Source organism: Lytechinus variegatus, chromosome 14, assembly GCF_018143015.1.
Source record: "Lytechinus variegatus isolate NC3 chromosome 14, Lvar_3.0, whole genome shotgun sequence".
In the NCBI taxonomy this organism is placed as follows: domain Eukaryota; kingdom Metazoa; phylum Echinodermata; class Echinoidea; order Temnopleuroida; family Toxopneustidae; genus Lytechinus; species Lytechinus variegatus.
The window spans coordinates 27,926,934-27,941,263 of NC_054753.1; the positions used below are offsets into that span (position 1 = coordinate 27,926,934).

The window sequence follows — 14,330 nt, forward strand, 5'->3', positions numbered from 1 at the left end:
ATTTCAAAATTCCTTTTGTCAACCATGGTTTCTTTTTTATATCTTTCTTTTTTCCAATCTGTTTAGTCACAAACGGAGCATGCTTATTGCAAATACAAGAAAAAGATCTCTTAAAAGTAGAATATGCAACATTTACGTCACTGCTATTAAATACCTCTTCCCAGTCACAAAGGGAAAGATCATTTATAAACCGATCGGCATTATAATTTTTGTAGCATCTAAAAGTAATTTTCCTCTGATTTTCACATATTTTGTTTTTAATATTCCTGAAAACTACAAAAACTGCGAAATGATCCGAAATGTCACATTGTATGATACCTGAGTGTGTTTCAATCATACCAAAATTTGAATAAATATGATCTAATATGGTAGAAGAATCTTTGGTTACCCTTGTTGGTGAATATATTAATTGTTCTAATCCCACACACTGTAGAGATGAAACGAAGTCCTCCACTGTTTCCTCTAAACTTAATATATTCAGGTTGAAATCTCCTAACATTACACATTTACGTTTATCAATCTTATTCTGCTCTAAAATAGAAAGCAGGCTATCTTTGAATTCTTTTACATTTGTACCAGGTTTTCTGTATATCACACCAATAAGTATTTTAAGTTCATTAGTAAAACTTGAAAACTTGAAACCAAAGAGATTCGGAATGGACAATATCATAATTCAAACGAGTATACTTCAGATTGGACTTGATATAAGCTCCAGCTCCTCCTCCTCTAAACTCACTTTGTCGACAATCTACTTCAAGGGTGTAACCTTCCAAATTTAGAAGTGAAGTATCAGGGACACTCCAAACTTCTGACAAACCAATTATATCAAATCTAGTATTAATGCAATCTTCATATAACAACTTGAGATTTTCAATATTTTTTCCCAATGATCGTATGTTGATATGGGACAGTTTAAGAGATGTAGACAGATCAAAATTCAAAGCGGTGTCAAAATCATTTGGTAATAACTCATAAGAATAGACTTTGTTTTCCATTTATATTAGTGATAAAGACCTGTTTGTAATAAACACAAGCCTACCAGGATTATAGTTCCATGAAATGGAGTTTGAAGTTCTTGTAGTTGATGCTGTCAAGACCAACATCAAAGAGGTCATCAGGGGATTTAATAGTTTTGTATTCATCATTAGTGAGCTTGCATACAATGTTACCGTTGCTAGTTGAAACTCTCTTCACATGGGGACTTGACTTTGCCGCATGGAGGACAGCAAGCCTCATTGGGGTGACGTCTTCATTGATGTAGACGCCCTTCATGTTCTCAATGCCTTTCAACTTGAACCGACCACTGTTAGAGAAGTTAAGATCATCACAGAGTTAAAATCTACATCATCGTACGTTGTGATATGCCTTTCAACTCTACATATATTGCTGAAGATTGATGATTAATAAAGTTTCTTGATTGAAATGTACATCGAACGTTCCTGCGTGGTTGTTGATGCTCCCAACTAAGATGTAAACGATCCCAACACAACACTAACATATATATTTTACATGAAGAATTCCCGATTGAGACACCACCTCGTTATTTGGTTTTTAAAAAGAAAAAAATATATGATAAAAACGTCATAATGCTGGTTACCTGTGCAACATTTTATGATGCAAAATTATTATCAATAATTTTACTATACTGTTTTAATTTTGACATCAGAATGGGGAATGATTGCGACAATGAAAGTGTGCACCCTTCCGTTTCAATGAGTGTATATTATTGTTTATATACAATTTCAATTTATCAGGAACATTGGGCGACTAGTATAACATTATGTAATTTATGGTTAATTCGAATTCTATTTCCTTCTATTTCAAAATTTACATAACAGAACATTTACAATAAGAGATAGATGTATATATATGTATACAATATATATAAAACAAAGGAATTTAAATAAACCAGGTCTGTATTTACAGATTTGAAAATGCTTCACGTGGAACAGATCTTGTTCACACGGAACACAGCGAAACCCCAAAAACATTGAAATGAAGAAATCATTCAAAATTACATTATAAAAACAAGGGAAAATTTAAATTTTATCAAGCGTATTCTGGCGTTCGTATAGGGCAATTAATTTTATCTTTTAATACACACTCTTGATATAATAAAAACTGTCATTTTCAAACCAAAACTTATCTCTTGACATCAAGAAATTGATTGATATCAATAAATAGAACTGAATGGTAGAGCGGTTTAATTGTATACGAACCTCTATGGCACGTCACGTAATCGGAAATACTGAGCAAATGGCGGGCAATATACAGTGCGTCCCAGAATAAACGAAACCAATATTTAGCGATCATTTATCATAACTTAATCATAAATAGAATAGACAAATGACCTACCAATTTAAAGCTTAGAATCTCCTCTTTCATCTGATATTACTAAGGTTATTTCTTATTCACGCATGAGTGAGCAAAAACAATTTGAAGAAAGGATACCAAAAACTCATTTGGCGGGGGTATCTGGGTTTCAAAAAGAAAACCACATTTCTGAAAAGTTCAATATCTGCTCTTTAATTTGGTACCTCAATTACATAAAATGGTCAAGAAATAAAAAAGTTCTGGTCATTTGAAATAAGGCTTGTATTTCCATAATTTCATGAGATAAACGTGTTTTCACCGGTTTCCCACAGAAGCTTTCGCATGGTGAACAAAAGATTTAATGCATGGCTGATCGTCAACAAAACGGAGTGTTGAGTGAGTTTGAAAGCCAGCGTGGAGAACCTCTTCATTTTATGAAATTATTGAAATTCAAGCCTTATTTCAAATGACCAGAACTTTGTTATTTCTTGACCATTTTCTGTAATTTAGGTATCAAATTAAATAGGAGATATTGAACTTTTCAAAAATGTGGTTTTCTTTTTGAAACCCAGATACCCCCCGCCAAATGAGTTTTTGATATCCTTTCTTCAAATTGTATTTGCTCACTCATGCGTGAATGAAAAATAATCTAAGTAATATCAGATGAAAGAGGAGATTTTAAGCCTTAAATTGGTAGGTCATTTGTCTATTTTCCTTATGATTAAAATTTATGATAAATGATCGCTAAATCTCGGTTTCGTTTTTTCTGGGACGCACTGTACAGAGTGAGTCAGAAAAATGTTCCACCAGTTTGAAGTCGTCTTGTCTGAAGTTTGAACATTTAATCATTGATTTATTGATATGCTATGACAGTTATTCTTCTCACATATTTTGGTACCATATTTGCATGCATGACTGGCTACGAGACAATCTCAAAAAGGTCATAAAATCTCAGTTGCGCTAAATCTCTTGGTGAAGAATCAAACAAAGTGTAAAAAAAAGTAACATACTTTATGTGTGAGCAGAAAGACACCTAACCTTCCCTCCACAAACCCACACTAGTGCCGTCAACAGCTTTTTCCAAAGGGGTGCGTGGGGGGGGGGGGGAATAGAGGGAAAAATCCGATGTCAGGCAGTGCTGCTGGTGGCCCTGGGACCATTTTTTAATGAGGGGTACTGGTTTAAATTTGACAAGGAAAATAAAGGTTTCAGCTTTCACTACTAAATTGAAGGTCATTTGATCAAGTGAAATTTGAAAAAAAAAGTTGTCTAAAAGGGGATGCGTTCGCACTTTCCGCACCCACCCGCTAGGGACGGCCAAGCACACATACCACCAAACTCACCCCCTACATACACCCATCCACACATAAACAACACGTCACCTCTCCCACACATATCACCATCCATACACACACACACTTTTAAAGGTCTGAACGTAATTCAAAATCAGGCAAGCCATTTCTGTTTCTGTTTATCCCGTATAGGGTATAGGAACTCGACAGGACAGCGTTTTGCTGGCAAACGCCAAACTGGTATATAGCCAAATGCCTAGGACACATTTTACGTCTAGGTTAATTAGTAGAAGTGGCTGACGTTATAGACGACAGATATCATTCTCGAGCATTTCTTTCAATGGCAGATTTGGGATTCGAACTCACAACCTTGCGATTATGAGTCCAATGCTCTAACCACTGGACCACACGACCCATTTTGAAGTTAAACAATGGGAAAGTTGGCCACTGTTGATCAAAGAAAGACATTACCAATGAGATGAAGAAATCTAAACACTGATTTATGAGGTGTTAATGAAGTTTTTAAGAAGCGTGTGTGTGGGGAAAATATGGGATGCGTGGGTGTGTTTGGATGGACTGACTTGGAACCAATCAGAATCAATCTTTTATAATCAAGATTAATTGTTAATCTTTGTGTTACGGGGCTCTGGAGTTAGTTTTCGCCTGTGTTGCTGTAACATTATTCATATTAAACTATGTTAAAATATGTATTGATTAAAATGGATAAAATCTAAAGTTGGATCGTCTAGAAAATAAAACTTTGAAGAGCAACATGTGTATGTTATGATGATTTTACGCAGTAATAATTTGATTAACATACTTATACGTGACTGCTCTGTCATGTCATTACAAGTACATTCTTAATTTCAGCTAGAACCTATTAATAGAAATCTTGCAAAGTTGAGTTGGCACCTTTGTACTGCATCCCTGTTCAAATATAAAATCTAGCGTCATTGCATGTTGATACCTTGTCAGCCATATTTCACCGACAGAATTACTCTCAGCCAATCAGATACAAGTATTTCGGTAGCTTATAACAACCTTCAGTAACAATCATTGACAAATGAGTTTATGAGTTACTTTAGGAACATGTCGTGGGTAGGGGGAGCTTGTTCTTTCATCCTGACCCGCCTGGATTTCAATTCTCAATTCAATTCAATTCTTTTATTTCATTTCCATTCAAAACATAATACAAAGTAATGTAAAACAATACAAATCAAATACAATTTTACAGAAGGGCATTCTTACTTCGTAAAAAAAAACAGTATAATATAGAGCATAAATGGATATGGAAATTGGATTCCATCCAACCTCTAGAAGGTCACTTATTATTGTCATTACAACATTAAAAGTCCAATGTCAAAGGGAAATGTTGGGAATTCCCACTCACTAAAAATAGTCTGAGCACTCGAATTTGTAAACAACTAGCTTGTACATGATTCATGGCATCGTCATTGTGAATAACAATAGACCAGGAAATAGCGACAGCGAGACTACACCATATATAATACTGTTTTGATCCATTTTCATATCTAAATATCGCATAAACGGATATAGGTAGACTGAGATAGGTAAGTACAGCCATTCATGTATTCTTCAAAGATATATTTCTCTATATCCGATTTCATTCCCCCCACAAAACTACATACAAGCCCGTGTTTATTATCTCTTTTCCAGGATATTGTTTAGGTGTTCCAGATCAGTCTGAAAGAAAGATGTGAAGATATTATGTATTTACATTATTGTATGGGGATTAACTTTCCTGAATTATGTTCAAGATACACGTTCTAAGAACAAATTGACAAAGGATGGGGAATTCTCAGTCTGTATGAGGAAACATACATGATCAAATTTAGATCAATGTCGTTTTTTGGAATCAGATGTGAAGAGAGAATATATATGTCAAAAAGTATTTTTAAAACATACATCATACATGAGGCAAAATTAAGAGCACATGATTTTGATGATTTGTGACTAGATGATAATAGTTGGATTTATAAAGTGATTTTGCCTGAGGATACAAAGCGCTGCTAGTATTACCCCGGCTTGAGCTATGCTGCCAATTAAGCGCTGAAGCATTCAAGGAATTTATTCCTGCTGGGTACCCATTCACCTCACCTGGGTCGAGTGCAGCACAATATGGGTAAAATTATTTATTGCTGGAGGAAACAAGGCATGGCGGGGAATCGAACCCACGTCCCTTAGATGGAAAGACGAGAGTCTTAACCACTAGACCACGACGAATTGGATAAACGCTTTTTTTCTTACCCCCGCAGCCCCAGAAACCCTGAGCTATGAGCTTCATATAACACCGTGTATCAAAGTACAAATATTAACAAGATTGCGATAAACTATATTATTAACCATATCAGACATCTGAGCAGGGCAACTTTCATACATTGTTGGATTAAATGATCGGTCAATAAGTTTCAAATTGTTTATCTACGGGCCCAATAATTGATTGCCCGCTCAGAAAAGTCAATGAGAAAATGCGTGGGAATGCAGCGGGCAATAAAAGGCAGCGCTAACATCCGGGTATTCTACGCGTTTTTGTACACGTCCTTGAACCACACAGTGCTATACGTCCATAGAGTTATATAAACCTTAGTACGTATTTAACTCTATGTGTACGTCACAGGCGGCGGAAGCGGGGGGGACGTGTCCCCCCTAAATTTGAGGAGGGGGGGACGGTCCCCCCTAAATTTGTCGTTGATTTATTTATTTTTTTTTTTTTTTGCTTGTCAATATATTTCCCTACATCCCCCTAAAATTTTTGGGTTGAGAACCTTTTTCTTTTTTTTTGCTTGTCAAAAAATTTCGGCTTGTCCCCTCCTAAAATTTTTGGCTTCCGCCGCCAATGGTCACAATTGCCACCTTTCGCAAACCTCAGGAACGGTAACGTTAGGGTCCCCTAACACAAACGTTAACGATTAATCATGCACTTGATTTATAAGATTGATTGTACATTATAGTCAATAGAATCAAACATAGAAAACTGCTCCACAATCATTGCTAAGCTTTGTGTTAAAGGTCCTTATAGATCTGCTTTCCGTGTGCAAAATTCTTTCACGCGACACCCGCATCATACGTGAATGTACATTACGACTGATGGTCATTATCGTATATGCCCATGAGCCGGGCATATGACAGCTGGCTCAAGATATTTAAAATCCAGTGCCCAAAATAGATTATGACATTGATAAGAAAGTGGTTTTTCAAACAAATCGAGTACATATTGAGTGAGGAAAAACTTACTGAATTAAGGCTTAGATATAGATCATTACAGTCCATCAAATCAATATTGCATTTAATGTGGATTATTGGTGGATCACTGGCAATTGATTCCATGGGTCAGATCACCTCTCCAGTTGAAACCATTTCGCATGCGTTGATATGTACACAGCATGCAGTAGGCCAAACTGAAGTCTGAACTTCAGTAGATTTTGCGGGTTTTTTTCTTTTTTTACTCCTACACAAACGATATGCCTCTAGCACACAATGTAATGGGAATTATGTTCACCTTTCCCCAGAAATGAGGGATTAGATTCCAATTCCCGGGGGAGGGGGCACTTCCATTGATGAGTGGATACCAGGCACGACCATGGGGTTTCGAAAAGCACCATAAACAAGGGAAGCAAGTCTTTTCCAGATTATGAAAAAATGCATCTCTTAACAGGTATTTGGCTTGTGTATTGGAAATATATCCCCTTTTTTCAGTATCTTAAACATCGTTTTTGACACCCTTAAACGTTATATAGGCCTACACGTAACGTACTTGCCCTCTCTGTCCCCTTTTACGCGTGGTCGCGCCTGGTATCATCAATGGAAGTAGGCCCCCGGGCGGCCTCTCGAGCTCTGGGAGGAACCAAATGTGGCTTTGGAAAATCGTCCTAAATCGGATATATCGCTGTTACCATAGTAGCAACCAGAATTTTGCACACGCAATGCATATTGAATTTTTACGTTGCAGATGCGAAACGAAAGAAATCTCATGTGACACAATTTGCATTGCAGGACAGAGTTTTACGACCATGACGACGGGCCCAAAAAGTCTCTTCCAAAATCAGCTAACGTCGTAAATAAGCGTTCGCTTTCTCCACGAAAGGTCCGGAATGTTAATCAAGTTGAGACAACGCTGGATACTGCGTCCCCAGGCCAGGGACGCGTCATTTCAATTACGTCACAATGGTGAAGTTCAGAGGCCCAGTCTGGTCAACATGACAAAATAGATTCCCATTCTTAAATTCTAAAGAATATCTAAATTTTAACGATTTTTTGATGTCTGATTTGGTTAATAATAGCAATATTGACTGGCCTCGTGACAAAAGGACATCTATCACCCTCACTAAATTGATATCATCCTCGTCTACGAATGGGGCGATATAAATCTGGTTTGGGCAATATATGTCGTATCGCCCCGAGGCCAGTCAATATTGCTTTATTATTTTATGTTTAACAAAATTATAGATTATGCTGGTTAATAATCAGTTTTAATTTGTCTCCAAGATGACCCTGTTTTATTTCTTATGTAAGTAAAAGTAAAGATATACTCAATAATTTTTTACTTTTTGTAATTGTCTTTTATTTTGCAGTCCTCTAGAGTTTCCATCATGGCTGACACACTAAAAAACGTCATCTCCCAGAGTACAGAGTGTCCTGTATGTATTTCTACCTTTACTGATCCCAAGATCCTATCTTGTTCTCACACTTTCTGCAAAACCTGTCTGGACAACCTCTTGGAGTGCCATGGTAATTACCAGATTCGATGCCCTGTATGCAGAGCTGTAACCCAGATCCAAAACCAAGATGTCAGTAATCTACCAGAAAATCTTGCTTTGAAGAATATAATAGCGGACATGAAGTGTTATCCCAAGATTTGCACGATTTGTAAATCCGATGATAAATCTCATGCTGCTGTCTACTGCCAAGACTGTGGCAAGTATCTCTGCACCACTTGCCTCAACACCCACTCTCAATGGGGTGACTTTACCGATCATGAAGTCATAGCCATGACTGAGATCTCATCAGGGAAGGTGTCAATGCGTAGATACCGCAAATGCAGGAAACACCCGGAAGAAGACGAGGAGTGCTTCTGTTCCAACTGCAGGAGATTCACATGCTTCAGGTGTGTTGTCATGGAACATAAAGACGAAGGACACCAGGTCATGAAGGCATCTGCTTATGAGAACAGACACAGGGAGAGCATCAAAGACATAGCATCAAAGGTGGATGCGAAGCAAGCATGCTTTCGGAAATACATAGATTTCGTCGATGAACAGATGAAGCTTGTTGGCATTACTAAGACAGAGTGTATAGATGATATCAACAAGGCTTACAATGTTACGGTCCGGCAACTGACAGAGAAACGAGAAATCTTGCTTGGAGAAGTCAAAGAAAAGACTGAAGGAGTCGAGAAAGAACTGGAAAAGATGAAGACATCGGCTCAGAAGTACATCAATCAGTTGAGGACCGTTGCTGACCTGGTAACCAACAGAACAAAGATACCGTTCGATATGGATAGTTTGGCTGCACATGACACTCTCTGTGAGGAGATACGAGAGGCCTTTGATCAAGAGGATCCTGACTACGAGCAACCCAGGAAATCAAGCAAGAAAGGGAAAAGTGTTTGCTTTGAGAGAAACGTTCGAAAGGACGAGCTAGATCTCGGTAAGATTGTTGACGTGGTTGCAAAGGACGTCGCTTTGCCGACTAAGAACAGCATGAGTGTCATGGTTAGTTCTCAAGATAGTAGGATGGCCGTAGGGTGCTGGACAGGTGGCATCAACATTTTCTCTTCTGACGGCGAATTCCAACAGAAAATTCTTAAGGATGTTAAGATTTTGGGGGCAGCGTTCCTTTCTGACGGTCGATGTGTTGTGATCGGTTATGACAACGATATCACACTTTACACACCAGAATACTTAAAATTGAATGTAATGTTTGAGTCTTTAGGCAGAGATGAAGGTGGATTTTCTAAACTCACTGTTGATGATGCTGATCTGATCTATGTGAGCTACAGAAAAGCCCAAAAGATCCTTGTATTTTCAGCAGCAGGTGAGCAAGCAGTCAGAGAAATAACATGCACTGGGTATACACCAGAGCAAATCACTAGTTTCGATGGCTCTCTTCTCGTTAACACAGTGGATACTTTACGATTGATTCACAATGAAGGTGTTGTACAACATACATTAACCAAACCTGGTATATCCATTTATGCTGCTGTATGTCAAGGTAATCTCATCCTGGTAGCCACGGTGAAGCGTGATGAAGGACTGGTGAGTATTGACGAGTATACAAATGAGCTTACACCCATTCGAAACCTTGTTAATGATTACAAGATTGCAAAGCCTGGTAGAAATTGGTATTATCTCCAGCAATACCGATCAGGCGAGATCGCTTTCTGCACCCCGGATAGACTCTATATATTCTACTGATAATAATGGATCAACTTTAATGCATTACAGTGTTACGGTATCACTACATATCGAGGGAGGGGGGGTCATATCCACTGAATTGTCCCCCTAGCTTTTTAATGTTATTCTTTAAACGGATTTATACAAATCATTTAATTATACCTTTGAAGTCAAGAACTTCGTTTTGTTTAGTTAAATAAATATAATATAGTTTATTTTATATTAATCGAATTCCCGCATTACGAGTCAACTACTTAGTAGAATTGATGGGTTTGAATTCAGTGTACTCGAATTGGCTTAGCTTAGTTTAGTTCCTAGGGGGTGTTTCACAAAGATTTGATTTAATTGATCAGATATCACCAATGCTGTACGAACATGAAATCAAGACACATTTTTTTTCTTTTATCATGTTTCTGCTGGTTTATTTGAAAATGCAAAGGCAACGTGGTACAACAGTTTAGGCAAGGGAGATCGAAAAAGTTTAGAATATTGTAATTGAAAAGACACAAGCAACCACAACCAAGGACACAATCATATTGACAACATGCAGTTAACTTGAAACAGTTTGTCTTCGTCGACCTGAGGTCGTAACAATTTTGTATTGCACTCCCCTGGACTACTATAGAAGAGTCTATTCTATTCAATGTAGGTCATTGTACATGTGATGTGTATACATTTAAAAAATTACCATGGACATAACACGAGGAATGGTTCAATTTATTGACTTAATGATAAATGTTTAGAAAAACTTCTTGTTTACTTTAAATGTCTACAATTTTGTCAAATTACCTCCCTAAAATGGTAAATCGGTTAAAAACGATCACACATTGAAATAGTAAGCATTTTACAGTCTTTACTCTTTAACCCAAAAGTATCTTTGCGAGTGACTATAATGCGTCTAGTTCTAGCAAAAGTTTATTGTAATGTATATTTCGACACAACCTCGCGTCTTCTTCGGAGATACGGAACTTAATGCATTATCTTGCAAAGATGAACTCTGTCTCTTCATCTTTATCCAACACACGGAATTTGATATCGTGATACACATAATCTATATATATATATATTGTAAAGAAATGGATAAAGAGAACAATGGTAGGCGTAGCTTAAATCAAGGTTCCCCAGAGCTATCTACCCTTTGGAAAAATTGGTGATGCCGAAAAAATGTCTCTGCCGGGATTCGAACCCGGGCCCCAAGCTTTGAACGCCGGTGCCTTAACCACTAGACCACAGAGACGGGTTAATGGTTAGGGCGAGCCAGATCCGATTGACCGTCAGATAGATAGCTCTGGGGAACCTTGATTAAAGCTACGCCTACCATTGTTCTCTTTATCAATTTCTTTACAATATTTAAATAAAAAAGAGTTGCCAAAAGCTGTTGTACATGTAAAGCTTTACACATTTGTATTTCTTCTCCCATACGTGTACTGTATCAAAGCAATAGCTTCGATCCAGCTGAGGCATGGCGGCTTGTCATTGTTCAAAACTTACCTTCACCCGACAAAGGAATATATAATTGGTATTGTCGAAAATCTGTCTATCTGACGGTCAACCAGATCTGGCTCGCCCTAACCATTAACCCGTCTCTGTGGTCTAGTGGTTAAGGCACCGGCGTTCAAAGCTTGGGGCCCGGGTTCGATTCCCGGCAGAGACATTTTTTCGGCATCACCAATTTTTCCAAAGGGTAGATAGCTCTGGGGAACCTTGATTTAAGCTACGCCTACCATTGTTCTCTTTATCCATTTCTTTACAATATTTAAATAAAAAAGAGTTGCCAAAAGCTGTTGTACATGTAAAGCTTTACACATTTATTTTATATATATATATATATTTATTTATTTATATACATGTTTATTTCTTTATTTATATACATATGTTATATAGAATCACAATCACAATGGTTTTAGTTTTAATAACGTAAATCCAGTCAATTCTTCTTCGCGAATAGTTAAAGCCTCCAATTTTCGATGATCCTTCGCCTTCTTCAAGAGTAAATAACAATGATCAGATCAGTCATAATCAGAGGAAGCATCCTCAGAAAGACGTTGTTATAAATGGCTGAGAATGCGATCCTTCCACGTAAATAAACAATAGTCAAAGTAACGTATTTCTTGTGATGATCTAATTTTTATTATGATTGATCTGATCATTGTCATTTACTCCTGAAGAAGACGAAAGATATATCGTCGAAAGTTCGAGGCTTTAGATAAAAAATGCATATACACGTACATATATCATATGAAATTATGAACTCTATATCCAACAGGTAGGCCTAGTGCTATGATTGTTATTTTGAAATCTTCCATGTGAATAGTAAATAGCGGATGCGTATATAATTCTTGATTATGCACGAGTCACATACACCTTTCTCTTTTCTTCTCTATGCGTTCTAAGTTGCAGGGATTTTAAAGAAATCAAGATGGACTTTAGTTGGGACCAATCGAATTCTGGATTTAGTATGAATACATTTATTTTAGCTTTTAATCTAGAATGATTATAATTTGAATCCGTTGTGATTTAACAATAAATTTGTAGGAATGGTCTCGAACTACAGTTCGTCTGGATTTATTTCGAATCCCTGCAATGTAGAGTGAAGGTTTCAGGATTTTCTTGTTACGTAAATGCGCAAGACTTGCTTGATGGAGTTTGTAGCTGTGTAGTGTTTTTATTAAGTAAGGATCAAAATGAAAATAAGACGCCTCGGCTTTCATGAGCTGTCCTTCCAAGGCATATTATACTTTAAATCTTATATCTGTATTAGTAATGCCTGACGAAATAAATCAGTCAATCAATGTGATACATGTAAAATAAACTGGTGTATATATCAATGTATATATAATATGAAATTACGAAGTATGTAACCATTGCACATTATAATTATAAATGTTATTATAAATAAAAATAAAAAAATAAAAATTATAAATGTCATCAGTTACTCAGATAAGGAAACCATTAGAATTGAGCTGTATCGAATTTCATGAGCTATCATGTTAAGGTTATGTTACACTTTAAAACTTGCACTTATATTTGTTGTATGTTTCCTGTGAATAAAATACACGGGTCGTGTGGTCCAGTGGTTTGAGCATTGAACTCGTAATCGCAAGGTTGTGAGTTCGAATCCCAACTCTGCCATTGTCTCCACTTTGATAAAAAGGCCCAAGAGTGATATCTGTCGTCTATTATGTCAGCCACTATGGCTGATTAACCTATAGACGTAAAATGTTTCCAATTTAATTGGTTATATACCAGCTTGGCGTTTACCAGCAAAAAATGCTGTCCTGCCGAGTTCCTACGGGAGTTACCACAAACACAAAATCAATCTCGTGAAATATACTAGACGATATATATTAGCATACCACACTAATTTCAGTTTACCACAGATATATTAAATGTACCACCACATCGTATGAAGTTATGAGCTATATAACTATAAATAACCAACGCCCTGTAAATAGTATATTGTTCATTGTGCGTACATATACGATTTAATTTCAAACACGTCTTTGTCTCCTTTCTATAAGTTTTACAACTTCCTGTTACTTTAGTGCTCAATATTTGTTTGATGTAGTTAGTAGCTGTATTTATATGTTACATTCAGCTTGTTTGGGCTTGTTATCAGTTACTTAGGGTAGACTCCATTAAAATTAAGCCTTTTTAGCATTCATGGGTTATCCTTTTAAGGTATTTTGGTACTCTATATCTTATATTTTATTTGATATGTTATGCCTGGCCAATAGAATTAGTCAATCAATATATTAAGATAAATTTGTGTAATCAAACATGCTATCGTATTTCGTTTTATCTCATATCCTTGTACACGTATATCATATGAAGCTATGAAAAATTAATAGAGTAAACGTGTATCGTAATTTTGATGTTTTCATCTTTTGTTTTTCATTTTCAGAATATCTTCTGTAAATATTACACTATCTTTTGAATTATGCTTTGATTTCACACATTTTACACTTTTTTTTCTAAAAGTTTTTCCGATTGTCTTATTACTTAAGTGCTCAAAATTTGTGTTCAAGACGTATTTTGTAGCTGTCCTGGGGCCCGTAACACAAAGCTTGGTAATCATCGTAGAATACGTTTTTACAATTGATTGCATTGACTACAATGTACTATCGATCATGAAATCAAGCTTACGATTAATCGCTTACCTGTGTGTTACGAGATTCATTTGTGTTTTATCAATATGTTTTTCGTACCATCAGTTACATAAGTTCCTTCCCATTGGAATTTAAGCTATATATCGGCTTTCATGTGATATCATGTCCAATATTTTTATACTCTAAATTTTATACTTCTATTT

At 36.5% G+C, this 14,330-nt stretch overlaps 1 pseudogene; it reads left to right on the top strand.

The window, feature by feature from the left end:
• The first annotated feature begins 8,215 nt into the window (after positions 1–8,215).
• Positions 8,216–8,802, top strand: LOC121427505 (annotated as a pseudogene).
• The last annotated feature ends 5,528 nt before the right edge of the window (positions 8,803–14,330 follow it).